Source organism: Psammomys obesus, unplaced genomic scaffold (assembly GCF_907164565.1).
Source record: "Psammomys obesus unplaced genomic scaffold, mPsaObe1.curated_primary_1811, whole genome shotgun sequence".
Classification (NCBI taxonomy): Eukaryota; Metazoa; Chordata; class Mammalia; order Rodentia; family Muridae; genus Psammomys; species Psammomys obesus.
The window spans coordinates 8,053,716-8,066,542 of record NW_026588752.1 but is presented as its reverse complement, the minus strand read 5'-3'; the positions used below and the strand labels follow the sequence as shown (position 1 = coordinate 8,066,542).

The following is a 12,827-nucleotide window of genomic DNA, read 5'->3' as shown; positions in this document are numbered from 1 at the left end:
GTCTCTGACGACAAATATTGATCATCATCCTAAACCTTTCTACTGGAACAAATCCCAGGAGAAGTATAATTTGGCTGGACAGCTCGTCCCCGTTGAAGAAAGTATCCATAGTGATAAGGCTGCACCATAAGCAATAAACAGATTGGCAGTTTAAAGTGTATTGAGGTTTGGAGATATAGCTCAGTGAGAAGAGTGCTTGCCTAATACTGAGCCATGGATGTAGAGTCTAGTACCCTGCCCTCCCCAAATCACTAAGTGTGGTGTCACAGGCCTGTAATCTCAGCAGATGAAAGATGAAGGCAGGAAGCACAGGAGCTCAAGGCTAGCCATATCTATCTATAGATAGTGTAAGTCTAACCCAGCCTTAAAAAACAGACAAATAAGAAATCTAGGGCTGTACCTGAATTGGTGGAGTGCTTACCTGCCTACCATGCACAAACCCCTGTGTTAGAGTAACAGTTCTGCACAGAGCTAGTGTAATGGCACATGTCTGTAATCCCAGGACTCAGGAGGAATAGGTCAGAAAGTAAGGATTTCAAGTTCAAGGCCATCCTGAGCTATATCAGACCCTGTTTCAAAAAAAAAAAAATAGAGGTCTGGTGAGATTACTCAGTGGGAAAAAGTCCTTGCCAAGCAATTGTGCAAGCCTGTAACCTAAGTTCGATCCAAGGAACCCAAATAAAGGTGAAAGAAGAAAAGAGAACCAACCCTACATGTGCTAAGCATGTGCCTAGCCGGAAGTGCTGGGAACGTTATGCAGGGTAGAAAGAAGAAACCTTAGCGAGATTCTCCTGCAGGCCAGGCGGCCAACGTCTCCCTTCATGGTTTCCTGTGGTCAGTATTGTAACATGAGGCCTAAGCTTTCACAGCATTATCATGCCAAAATGCTAGGCCCTTGCACAAGTCGGCCTTCTGCTGGAAAGGAGCAACAGACCCAGCGACCGCGTTGCTAAGCAACTGACTCGGGGAGCAGGACTGGCTCTCTCTGGGATACCACTTCCGCCGACAGGAAGTGACGCACAGCTCAGGCGGTGCGGTGGACTAAGGAGGGATCCCAGCCTCTCTGGGGCGGGGATTGGGGCGGGGCGTGCTGCAGGCAAGACTAGGGCGGGTCCTGTGGGGGCGTGGCACGCTGCCCTGCAGGCCGGGGCGGGCCGGGGCGAGCCGGGGAGGGGCGCTGCTGTCCCGCTGAGTGTGAGCTCCTCCGCCACTCTTCTCCCGCGCACCTTTGGGAATGTGGATCCCGGACTCCAGAGACCGCAGTTGAGCCAGCCTCGGCAGTCCTAGAACGCTTGCTGAGGAGTAGGATCTTGCGGACGTATCCGAGACCAGATCAGGAGCCGACTAGGTAACTCTCATGCGTGACCTCGCCCGGGCCAAAGCCGGTTGCTTTCGATCGCCTGGAAGGGGTCCGGCCTCCCGGAATGCGACGCACAGCTAGCTTCGGCCCTGCCTGAGCTCGCAGAGTAGCAGGGTCGTTCATAGGGCCTGGCACCCTCAGTCGCACCGAACTGGGCAAAACAAATCTGTGCTCGGCCGTGTCTGTTTCCTGGAGGGCGCAGTGCTGACCCAGAGCGGCAAGGGTTGACCTACCGGAGGGACCCTGGGCTCAGGTGGACAACTAATCTCATGCAGTTCCTTAAATCCTGTCGCGCTCACCAGAGGCTCTTCAAGTTCAGGGCCAAGGCTGTGAAGTGCCTAAGGTCAAGAGTGGTGATGGGATGCCTTAGTCCTGTACTCTCAGAGCTCTAATCTCTGCTGTTCTTTCAATGCGGCAACGCCTCCTCCTGCTGCCTTGAAATGGAAACTATCTTCCTGCCTTAGCCTCTCAAGTGCTGGATTTGCAGGTGGTCACCAATCCGCTGAGCTATCTGTTGTTTCTTCTGTGCTGGCATTTTTCTTACTCCTCCTTCTTTGCCTCCTCCTCCTGTTGCTTAACTGGTGCTTTGTAACAAATAAACACGAAGTTTAATGGGTCAAAACACTTTTTATGGTAGGTGTAGTAGTGCGTACCTGTAATCCCAGAAGTTGTGGCTGAGACCTAAGAACTCTGAGTTTGAGAGCACGAAATGAAACCACCTTTATGATTGAACACTTTCTGTGGGTTGGGAATGTAGGCTACCTAGTTGATGGCATGGTGTCTCTTACCTGGTGGAAGGCTATAGGTCCAAGATAGCAGACTCAGAAGACCAGGGGCAGGAATCCTTAGTTGTCTCTTGAATCTTTCTCGCTCTCTGTTGGTAGCTGTCTTCCCTACCAAGGAGTTCCGTGTTAGGGAAGGGGGGGAGATAGAAACCACTATACTTGTTGGGACCCAGTTTTGGAAGTCTGACACCCTCTCCACATTATTTTTTGTATTAGTGCAAAGGCAGTAGGCATGGCAGAGTATGTGTGTGCCGGCAAGTGTGAGGGCACCTGTACATATGCCAGAGAGGACAAGTTGTAGTTTAGGGCCTCTCCCTCCACCATTTGGGTTCCAGGGAACCCTCTTGTCACCAGTTCTCCAGTGCTGGAGTTGTTTGTGTCACCATTCCAGAGCCCTACTAACTGAGCTATCACCCCAGCTCCCCAACTCTTTTTTTTTGGGAATGGAGTTTTTTTTTTTTGAGACAAGTTTTGCTTTGTATCCCTGGCTGGCCTGGAACTCATGATGTAGATCAGGCTAGCCTCAAACTTGTGGTGAGCCTCTTTGCTCTTTTAAGTATTGGGGTTTCAGAAACGTGCTACCAAGTCCAGCTTATGAATTTTTTTTTTTTTAGAATTATTTTATGTGTATGACTGCTTTGCCTGTATGTATGTATGTATGTATGTGCACTATGGGCATGCTTGGTGCCTGTTGAGGTTAGAAGAGGGTGTTGGATCCCTAGAAGTGGCCTTACAGGTGGCTGTGAACCACCATGTGGATGCTGGGAATTGAACCTGGGTCCTCTGGAAGAGCAGCAAGTACTCTTGACCTCTGAATCAACTCTCTAGCCCCTTGTGATTATGTTTTAAAAGCTTGCTCCTGACCACACATGTGGGGAAAAAAGGAGTGTCAACTTCCTCTAATTGCAGCTGAAGTTCTGCACCCAGTATTCACATGAGCTTTAATTTCTGTGAGAAGGACTCGTCAGCAGGTCTTGGCATGGAGCTTTTCCCAGCCCCAGGATGGTGTTGAAGCACTTGGAAAGGCAAACTTCCCTGTTGAAAATGGAAGAGGTCTTACAGACAAAAGCATGGCCATAGTAGTGTAAAGAAGGCACAGGTGTTGTTACATCTAATTGACATCTTGTGTTTACAATTGACATTTAAAGTCTTCAGATCCTGGAGATATTTTTTTAATGAATTTGCATGTTGGTAAATAGTTCATGTGTGTTAATGAACACATATGTTAGAAAAGTTAGTAAATAACTCTCCCAAGAGAGGCTGATGATCATATTAAGGACACTTATTCAGACATGTGCGTGCTCAAATCTATGTGTTTTTTTTTGCCAGCGACCACTCTGCTTTGTCTTGGGTGGTATGGAGGGAAGCAATGATAAGTGTGTGCTCTTGAATTTCTGGAAATCTCTGGGGAGAGGACCCAGAGCAGTGTGAGAGGCATCCTAAGCCACATGAGGGAAAGCATCATAGAAAATGTCCCAGTAGATTCTGGGCCCATTTGGGTTTTGCACATAACATGAGGAGCAAGTAGAGGAAGGGACAAGTGCAGAGCAGCGGTATGATGGGGACAAATAGTGGATATGACACCTGGAGAGGATGACACTGGACAGACAGACAGGAACCAGGGATGGAAAGACCTGGAGGTAAGCAAGGTGTTGACTTTGTTCTGAAGTGGCGATGAGTCATCCTAGAATTGTAAGAGGAGTAACATGACCAGGAGATATTTTTGGAACATTTGAGAAAGCTCCAGAAATCACAGGGAGAGCTTTTAAAATATAACCTAAGTGGTCACCATGAGAAGGAGGGCTTAGGGCTGTTGAGATGGCTCAGCAGGTGAAGGTACCATCCCCCAAGCCTGATGATCTGACTTTGGTCCCTAGGTCCCACAGGGTGTAAGGAGAGAACCATCTCCTGCAAATTCTCCTCTGTCTTCTGCACATGCTCTGCTATAACACCCATGTGCCCAATGTACAAGTACACACTCAATAAGTAAAATGGAGTAAAAAATTTAAAGAGGAGGGGCTAGGTTGACAAGACAGAAGAGTTAGAATCCACAGGGCTTCTTACTCACTCACGATTGATCTTGAAATCCACACACTTGATGTGACATGTTGCAGGTCTCATTTGTAAACTCCTTCATGGAACTTAGGTTGCCATGCTATAACACGCGCAGTAAACTCCTTCATGGAACTTAGGTTGCCATGCTATAACACGCGCACGCTCACTAGCAAAATACTGACTCCTAGCTAAATAACCAGAAAGTAGATGCAAACAGTTAAGGTGACTTTTCTCTTTTTTTTTTTTTTAACTTTTTTTAAAATTATACTTTATTCACTTTGTATCCCCCCATGAGCCCCTCCCTCCTCCCCCTCCCAATCCCACCCTCCCACCCCCTTCTTCACGCATGCCCCTCCCCAAGTCCACTGATAGGGGAGGTCCTCTTCTCCTTCCTTCTGATCTTAGTCTATCAGATCACATCAGGAGGGGCGGCATTGTCATCTTCTGTGGCCTGGTAAGGTTGCTCCCCCCTCAGGGGGAGGTGATCAAAGAGCAGGCCAATCAGATTATGTCAGAGGCAGTCCCTCTTCCCATTACTATGTAACCCACATGGACACTAAACTGCCATGGGCTATATCTGTGCAGGTGTTCTAGGTTATCTCCATGCCTGGTACTTGGCTGGAGTATGAGTCTCTGGGAAGTTCCCTGTGTTCAAATTTTCTGGTTCTGTTGCTCTCCTTGTGGGTTTCCTGTCCTCTCCAGCTCTTACTATTTCCCACTTCTTACATAAGATTCCATGCACTCTGCCTAACAGTTGGCCATAAGTCTCAGTGTCTGCTTTGATAGTCTGCAGGGCGACTTATCTCTTAAGTGGAGTGAATTTTAGAATGGTCAGGTCATAGGTTGAACAAGTGTGCTAGTTCATAGATGAAAATTACTGGTTATCTGTTGACTTCACTCAGTCTTAGTAGCTGATTTACAGAGTTGGTGTTCTCTGTATAGATATATACATTATGAATTTTTTAAAAAATGATGTGGTCAGCAGGCATGGTGGCACAGGCCTATAATCTTAGCATTTGGGAGATACAGGCTTGAGGCTCAGAAGTTGAAGGTCAGTCTCTGATACATAGCAAATTGAAGACCAGCCTGGGTTATGAGGGCCTGTGTAAAAAATCATGCAAACAAACTGGAAGCAAACAACAAAAATTAGTGATAAGAAGTAAATTGTTGCAAAGCTTTAAGTAAATTAATGTAAAATTAGAGTTTTAACTTAGCCTAACAGTCCCCTACTAAATATAGGAATGAAAGAGGAATAACACTGATTTGTAGGGGAATTGCAGGAAATAAATCTAATCTAGACTTCAGGGGGAAAAAGTTTATTCCTTGGGCTAATCTATAAGACTTACCTGAGACAGTTTTTCTTCTGGGCTGAATATGGTCAGTATGTGCTGTGATCCTTTTTTTGTCAGGGAACCATGACCTTAAAATTTGAGAAATTTGAGGCTCTGTTCATTGTTTTGTCTTATGCTTTGTGGAGGGAGTCAACACTTATTCCTTGTAAACAACTGAACACTACAACTATCTTTGTCTCACATCTGCTTGGCTCAGCTAGAAAACCCAGTGCTGCCTGGTTGGTTTTTGTGGGTGTCTCTCTCAAACACCTCCTGTTTGAATGCAGTTAAGTTAGAATGCAGGGACCAGACTTGGAGGTGCCCCAGGCCATGCAGTGTAAAAGACATTCTTTGTTCTTTTTTTGGTTTTGGTTTCCAAGACACGGTTTTTCCGTGCAGCCTTGGCTATCCTGGAATTCTCTGAATTTGAGGCCAGTCTTGAACTCAGAGATCCACTTGCCCTTGCCTTCTACTGGGATTAAAGGTGTGTTCAAACCACACCCAGCTTTTCTTGTTTTTTAAACTGGCTGGGCCTGGTGGCTCATGCCTTAATTCCAGCCCTTGGGAGGCAGAGGCAGGTAGATCTTTAAGAGTCTACAAATCCAGTCCAGGATAGCCTGGGTTCTGTTACACAGAAATTCTGTTGAAATAAAACAAAACAAAAAAACCCCACAAGGTCTTGCTAAGTAGCCCAGGGTGAATTTTAGCTCCCTGTGATCCCGTGTGTGTGTGTGTGTGTGTGTGTGTGTGTGTGTATGAGTATGAGAGAGGTGCTTCAATTACTGATGTGTGCCATCATGCCCAGATGCAAATATATCTTTAAATTATTTGTGTGTCACATGTAGCTTAGGGACAAGCATTTAGTCACACTTGCTGTAAGACTGGTGATGGTAGACTCTAGAACAAGATTATCTTGATACCAGGATAACCGAGTTATCTTTTTATCCAGAGACATGTTCCTTAAACCCTTGTGCCCATTTCCATGGTATTTAAGGGTTCACTGTGTGGCTTATGGGACACTGTCGTGCCTATGCGGCAGCTCATATCAGTCTGTAACTCCAGTTACAGAAGATCTGTTGCTCTTTTTCTGGCTTCTGCAAACACTAGGGCAGTAATGTAGTACACCAACATACATGAATAAACTGTGTTTGAGGTCAAAGTGTTTAATTTTGGGCTGATCTCCTTTGCTCATTGACATTTTGCTTAAAAGAATGTTTGAGTTTAGCCTAGTGGTGTAGGCCTGAAATTCCAGCACTTGGGAGGTAGAGGCAATCAGGAATTCAAGGTAGGACTACAATCAGGAATTCAATCAGGAATTCAAGGTAGGACTACAATCAGGAATTCAAGCCTGGACTACAAAGGAACTTGGGAGGTGGCTTAGACATTAAGGTACTTGCTGTACAGGCATGAGAAGGTGAGGTTGGGTCCCCACCACCTGGGTAAAGGGCTAAATGTCGCAGCACGTGCTTATAGCCCCAGTGTTTCTGAAGCAAAGACAAGTTGATCCCTGGAGCTCACTGCACAGTCAGTCTTGCTCCAGGCTCAGTGAGAGTACCTGCCTCAATAAATAAAGGGGCTAGAGAGGTGGCTCAGTGGTTAAGAGCACCAACTGTTCTTCCGGAGGACCCGGGTTCAATCCCCAGCACCCACATGGCAGCTCAGAGCTGTCTGTAACTGCAGTTCCAGAGGATCCAATACCCTCCCACAGAAATGCATGCAGGCAAAACTCCAACACATGTGAAATTAAAATAAAAAGTTTGGGCTTTAGAAAATGAAAGAAGATAAAATCCAGTGTTGACCTCCAGCCTCCACATGCATGTACACACATGCATACACATACAAAAAACATAGCTGGGGTATAGCTGAGTGGCAGAAGGCCCTGGATTTCATACCTAGTACTACCCAGAAGCGTGCGCGTGCGCACACACCGCACACACCACACACACACACAAAGTGATCCTTTACTTTCAGGTATCAGTAGAATTGCCTTTGCCTGTTTTTTGTTCTGTCTGACCTGGGAATTTCAAACCTTCTATAACTATGAAGCAAACAGAATCCAGTTCATTTTTTATATTCAATTGTGTATGATTTAGAAACTTGGAGCCCTTTCGGGAAAGGGGAAGCGTATTTTATTTTCTTTTGGCAGCTACCATGTTTATGAGCTGCACAAGCTATTGCACAATTTTATTGTCCTTCACAATCAACGCTTTTACTCAGCTCATGATGCCACTGTACTGCTGGAGGACAGGTGTGGCAACCCCATGGACAGAGTCTAGTTTCCTTATAGTCTGTGGCGATGGGGGATAATTAGCTTGAAAAGCCGTCATAGGAACTAGCTTATTTCAAGCTCGAATATTTTTTTTAAATATTTATTCATTTATTTCATGTATCTGAGTGTTCTATGTGCTTATCCACCTGCATTCCAGCAGAGAGCAGCAGATCTCATCACAGATGGCTGTGAGTCACCATGTGGTTGCTGGGAATTGAACTCAGGACCTCTGGAAGAGCAGCCAGTGCTCTTAACCACTGAGCCATCTCTCCAGCCCAAGCTCGAATATTTTGTTCCCCTCCTTATATGATGTATGTATACCATAGGGTTGGGGTGTTGCTTATTAGATGCTTGCTTTTCTGGCCCTAGTTTCAATCCCCAGTCCCTAGTATTGCAATATGTGTGTGTATGTATTATATGTTTTGTACATGTATGGGCATATTTGTCCATGTACATGAGTGTGCACTGGTAGGCTAAATCGACATCAGGTGTCATTCTTAGTTATTCTCTGCCATAGTTTTTAGATTTACTTGTTTTATGTACCTGAGTGCTTTTTGTGTGTGTATGTTTGTGCACCATATGAGTTCCTGGTGCCCATGAAGGACAGAAGAGAGAGTTGGATCCCCGGGAACTGGAGTTACAGGTGGTTGTGAGCTGTCATGTAAGTGCTGGGAACAGAACCTGAGCCCTCTGGAAGAGCAACAGGTGCTCTTAACTGTGGAGTTGTCTCTCCAGCCCTGACAATAAGTTGCTAAGAAATGTATTTTAAAACAATTCTTTGTTCACATGTAATTTTAGCACTTCTTGGCCAGTCACCTTTAATCCCACCTTGGAAGGTGGAGGTGGAAGCAGCTGGGCTGTGACTTCAAGGCCAATCTGATCTACATAGTGAGCTGGAGGCCAGCCAAGGATACACATTGAGACTCTTGTCTTAAAAAGAAACAAATACCTAAAAATTTATAAATAACTAAATAAATAGCAAGGTGTAGTGGGGCACTCCTTTAATCCCAGCACTCAGGAGGCTGAGGCAGGAGGATCCCTGTGAATTTGAAGCCAGCCTGGTAATCATAGTGAATTCCATGACAGTCAAGGTTATAGAAAGATTCTGTCTCAATAAATAAAATTGAGGGGCTGGAGAGATTGCTCAGAGGTTAAGAGCACTGGCTGTTCTTCCAAAGGTCCTGAGTTCTATTCCCGGCAACCACATGGTGGCTCACAACCATCAATAATGATGCCCTCTTCTGGCGTGCTAACCTATGTGCAGACGGAGGAACACTGTATACATAATAAATAAATAAATATTTAAATAAATAAACAAAAATAAAGTTAAGTTGGATATTTAGTACTGCAAGACAGTATCTTCAGAGCTTGCTGAGTTACATGATATTTTGATTTTGTAATTGCTGCTTTGCATAAATGCAAAATAAAAAGTGCCAGAAGAAAGAGAAGGAGGAGGAGGAGAAATAATTTAGTCCTAATCCTAAACTGGCAGTTTCTGTTTGTTTGTTTTTGTTGTTGTTGTTGTTGTTTTATTTTGTTTTTGAGGCAGGGTTTCTCTGTGTAACAAAGCTCTGGCAGTCCTAGAGTCTTGTAGACCAGGCTGGCTTCTGCCTCCGTGCTGGGATTAAAGGTGGCACCACCACACTGGCCAGACTGTTGTTCGTTTGGGGTTGTTTGTTTGGTTTGGTTCTGATGTTTTGTTTTAGTTTTGGTGTTTTGAGACAGGATCTCTCTGTGTAGCTCTGACTATCCTAGGGCTTGCTCTGTAGACCAGGCTGGCCTTGAATTCACACAGATTGCCTGCTTCTGCCTCCTAGGAATGCTGGAATAAAAACAGTGTGCCACCACAGCCTGTCTGATTGTTTTGCTTTTAATGCAGGGTCTCCTGTAGCTCTGGCTGGCCCTGAACTTGCTTTGAAGCTGAGGCTGATCCTGAGCTTCCTGCCCCTATCTCCCAAGTGCTGGGATTATAAACGTTTACCCCCATTCCTGGACTTGTTTTTCTAATCACCAAATGTCCTGACTTTGGCTGTCAGTATAGACTCTGCAGTGTGTCAGGATCAGTGCCTGGCTCAGTTTCCCTGACCTGGAATCCATAGCCGGTTTTCTTGGCAGCCAGGCCTTGTGAAGCTTTGTCTAGTGCTCCAGGTATTTTTAATGACCACAGCAAAGGAAAACATTAACACCTTCCTGGCAGGGATGAACAGATCTCTTGAGCCAGTCTCTTGGAGCCTGTTTGCAAGCTGAGTGAAATATAAAGTGGCTGGCTTTGGTTTTGTTTGCTCTGAGACCTTTAATAGCTACCTTTATTTGTTGATGTCTGAGTAGAGTCCCACCAAGAAAGTCCTTAGGGATTTATTTTTATGTGTGCCATAAAGGAATTTCTCAACAGTCCTTTCATTTCTCAAAGACTTTCCTTTCCAAGTGAAGCCTGCACTCACCCTTTCTGCAGCAAGGAGTTAAACCCTGTGTGGGGGGTGCTTAGCAATAAAAGGACCAGCTGTTGTTTCAATATTTAAGCTGTCACCATGGTCCAGCCTGAGTGATCCTTGGTGAACTGTGGCCTTTGCTCTCCGCCCTGAGTTTTTGGGGTCTCGCTATTGGTGAGTTAGGCTGTATTGTTTTTACCCACTCAGAAAAGGGAGGTGACTGCAGAGGGTGGCTTTCAAGAAGCCAGTAATTATTCTGAGAAAGAGAGTTGCAGCAGGCCAGTGGCTTGCCTGCTCTTGGAGTAGGTCCCTGAGTTTCTGAAAAACTCCTCCATTAGTGATATTCTTCCATGCACAAGCAAAGCAGAACAAAAGGTTTCTGTCTTTTGAGCAAAACAGCTTCATAGGATGGGGGCTTGGAAGCATTGGCTAAGGCGCCCAGGGCAGTTGCTTCTTTCTCCTGAATTCCTGTGAACCTCTGACTCCACCTCCTTTTGTTTTGTTTTGTTTTTTTCTTTGCTTTTTTATTATATTTTGTTTTGAACTAATTCATGCATTCAAAGATATTGTAAAAATAGTGTAATGTTGTCTTGACTCCCTTGCGCCTGGATGGTAAAGTTGCACAAAAGCAGACGTCTTATACAGGAAGTCGTTTGTTGCACAGTGTGTGTTAATCGGAGGCCAACTTTATCTTATCGGCCTGCGAGCCTTTACGTGCCCTAGTCTGCGTGCAGGTCTGAGTGCAGAACCATCACTGTAGGTGGTCCTGATGTGCCCAGCCTCACAAGGGTGCCAGTCTGTATCTCAGGACGGAGACAGACCCTGTCCTACAACACCCACCCCCTAACCTGATGGAAAAGGAAGAATTGTCACTGGCTGTTACTCCGCTACAGCAAACAATGGAGCTGTGTAGTTGGCACTTAGAAACTCAGCCCAGACAGTGAGAAACAAGTGCTGGGAATCATTCATTGTTTTTTACTGAGGGAGAAGGAAAGCTGCCTTCCTCCATCTGTCTGGCTCAGGTGCATTTTACAGATAAGTAACATGATTTGTTTTGATTTGGACCTAGAGTCTTCCCCAGTGCTTGGTTCTTCAGTATTCTGTCAGAACAGAAACTTATAAAGAAAGATCACAGTGGATCTGGAGAGACGGTTCAGTGTACGCTATTTTGCCTGCATGTGTGCCTGCAGGCCAGAACATTATAGAGATGGTTATGTAGTTACGTGGTTGCTGCGAATTGAACTCAGGACCTTTGGAACAACAGCCAGTGCTTTTAACTCTCTGAGCTCTCTCTGCAGCTCACGCTTGCTGTTCTTGCAGAGGACCTGGGTTCTGTTCCTAGCGCCCACATGGTAGCTCGGCAACACCACAACTCCAATTTCAGGAGATCCAACCCCCTCTTCTAGCCTCTGTGGGTATCAAGCAGATATGCATGAAGGGAAAATACTTAAATACATAAAAATTTTTTAAATATATATTTTTAAAAAATCACAATATCTTTCATAAAGTATTTATCTTAGTTACTTTTTAATTTTGGTGATAAATCCAGGTGTGATGGCGCACACCTTTAATCCCAGAAGTTAGAGGCCGAGCAGGTAAATCTCTGTGAGTTTGAGGTCAGCCTAGTCTACAGAGTGAGCTCCAGGACAGCCACCAAACAGCGGGGGTGCACAGCACTCAGGGAGGCAGAGGCAGGCAGATCTCTGTAAGTTCAAGGCCAGTCTGCTCTACAAAGTGAGTCCAGGACCGCCAAGGCAACACAGAGAAATCCTGTCTCAAAAAAAAAACCAACCAAACAAACAAAAAACTAGCAAATGTTGCTCCTGCAGAGGACCCAAGTCCTGGTCCCAGAACTCACATGGCAGCTTGCAACTATCTGTAACTCCAGTTCCGAAGACTCAGGGACACCCTTTTTTGATCTCCATGGGCTTTACACCCTGTGGTATGCGTGCATACATCCAGATAGACACTCATACACGTAAAATAAACAAAGCTTTTTAAAAAGACCTTTAAGCCTTGGAAGTTATTAATAATTAGTAGGCAAGCTAACTAAGTCTTGTTATCTATTTAGAGAGAGAGAGAGAAAGTGTGTGTAATAGGAGCATATGTACCATGGCACACATGTGGAGGTCAAAAAACACATTTTGTGAAGTCTGTTCTTTCTTTCCACTTCCAGGGATTGAACTCAGGTCTCTAGGCCGATGCAAGGGCCTTTACCCATTGGACCATCCCACCCACCCTGAAGTTTTAACTTTACTCTTGAGTACCCCACAAGGTTTCTGTCTACTGGCTCCTTTCCATGGAGAATTTTTAAATATAAAGATATCCCAGGCAGAATTCATTTACTCTCTCCTCTGTGAGTCATTTGTTATGGACTCCAATATACAAAGAGCCCGGTGAAGCCAGCCTTTATCTAGGATGAGGACTGTGGCCTTTGGGCATGGCCAAGGGTGAGATGTCAGGAGGCCTGTGACCACGTGGCTAGTCCAGCAGAACTTAGAAACCCGGGGCTGACTTGTTATGTGACTTCTTTTGTAATAGCTCAAAGTAAAAACAGCTCAAATGCCCTCTGAGTGTGTCTGAGCAAACTACAGCACT

General features: G+C 45.3%; 1 protein-coding gene across 3 annotated transcripts in view; it reads left to right on the top strand.

Moving 5' to 3' along the window:
- Positions 1-1,151: 1,151 nt before the first annotated feature.
- Positions 1,152-12,827, top strand: part of Fam234a (family with sequence similarity 234 member A) — a 35,510-nt gene continuing 23,834 nt past the window's right edge. For all 3 annotated transcript variants that reach the window (XM_055604693.1, XM_055604691.1, XM_055604692.1), the window contains exon 1: positions 1,152-1,348. The gene's annotated coding sequence lies outside the window, so the exon portion shown is untranslated. The remainder of the gene's footprint in view (positions 1,349-12,827) is intronic.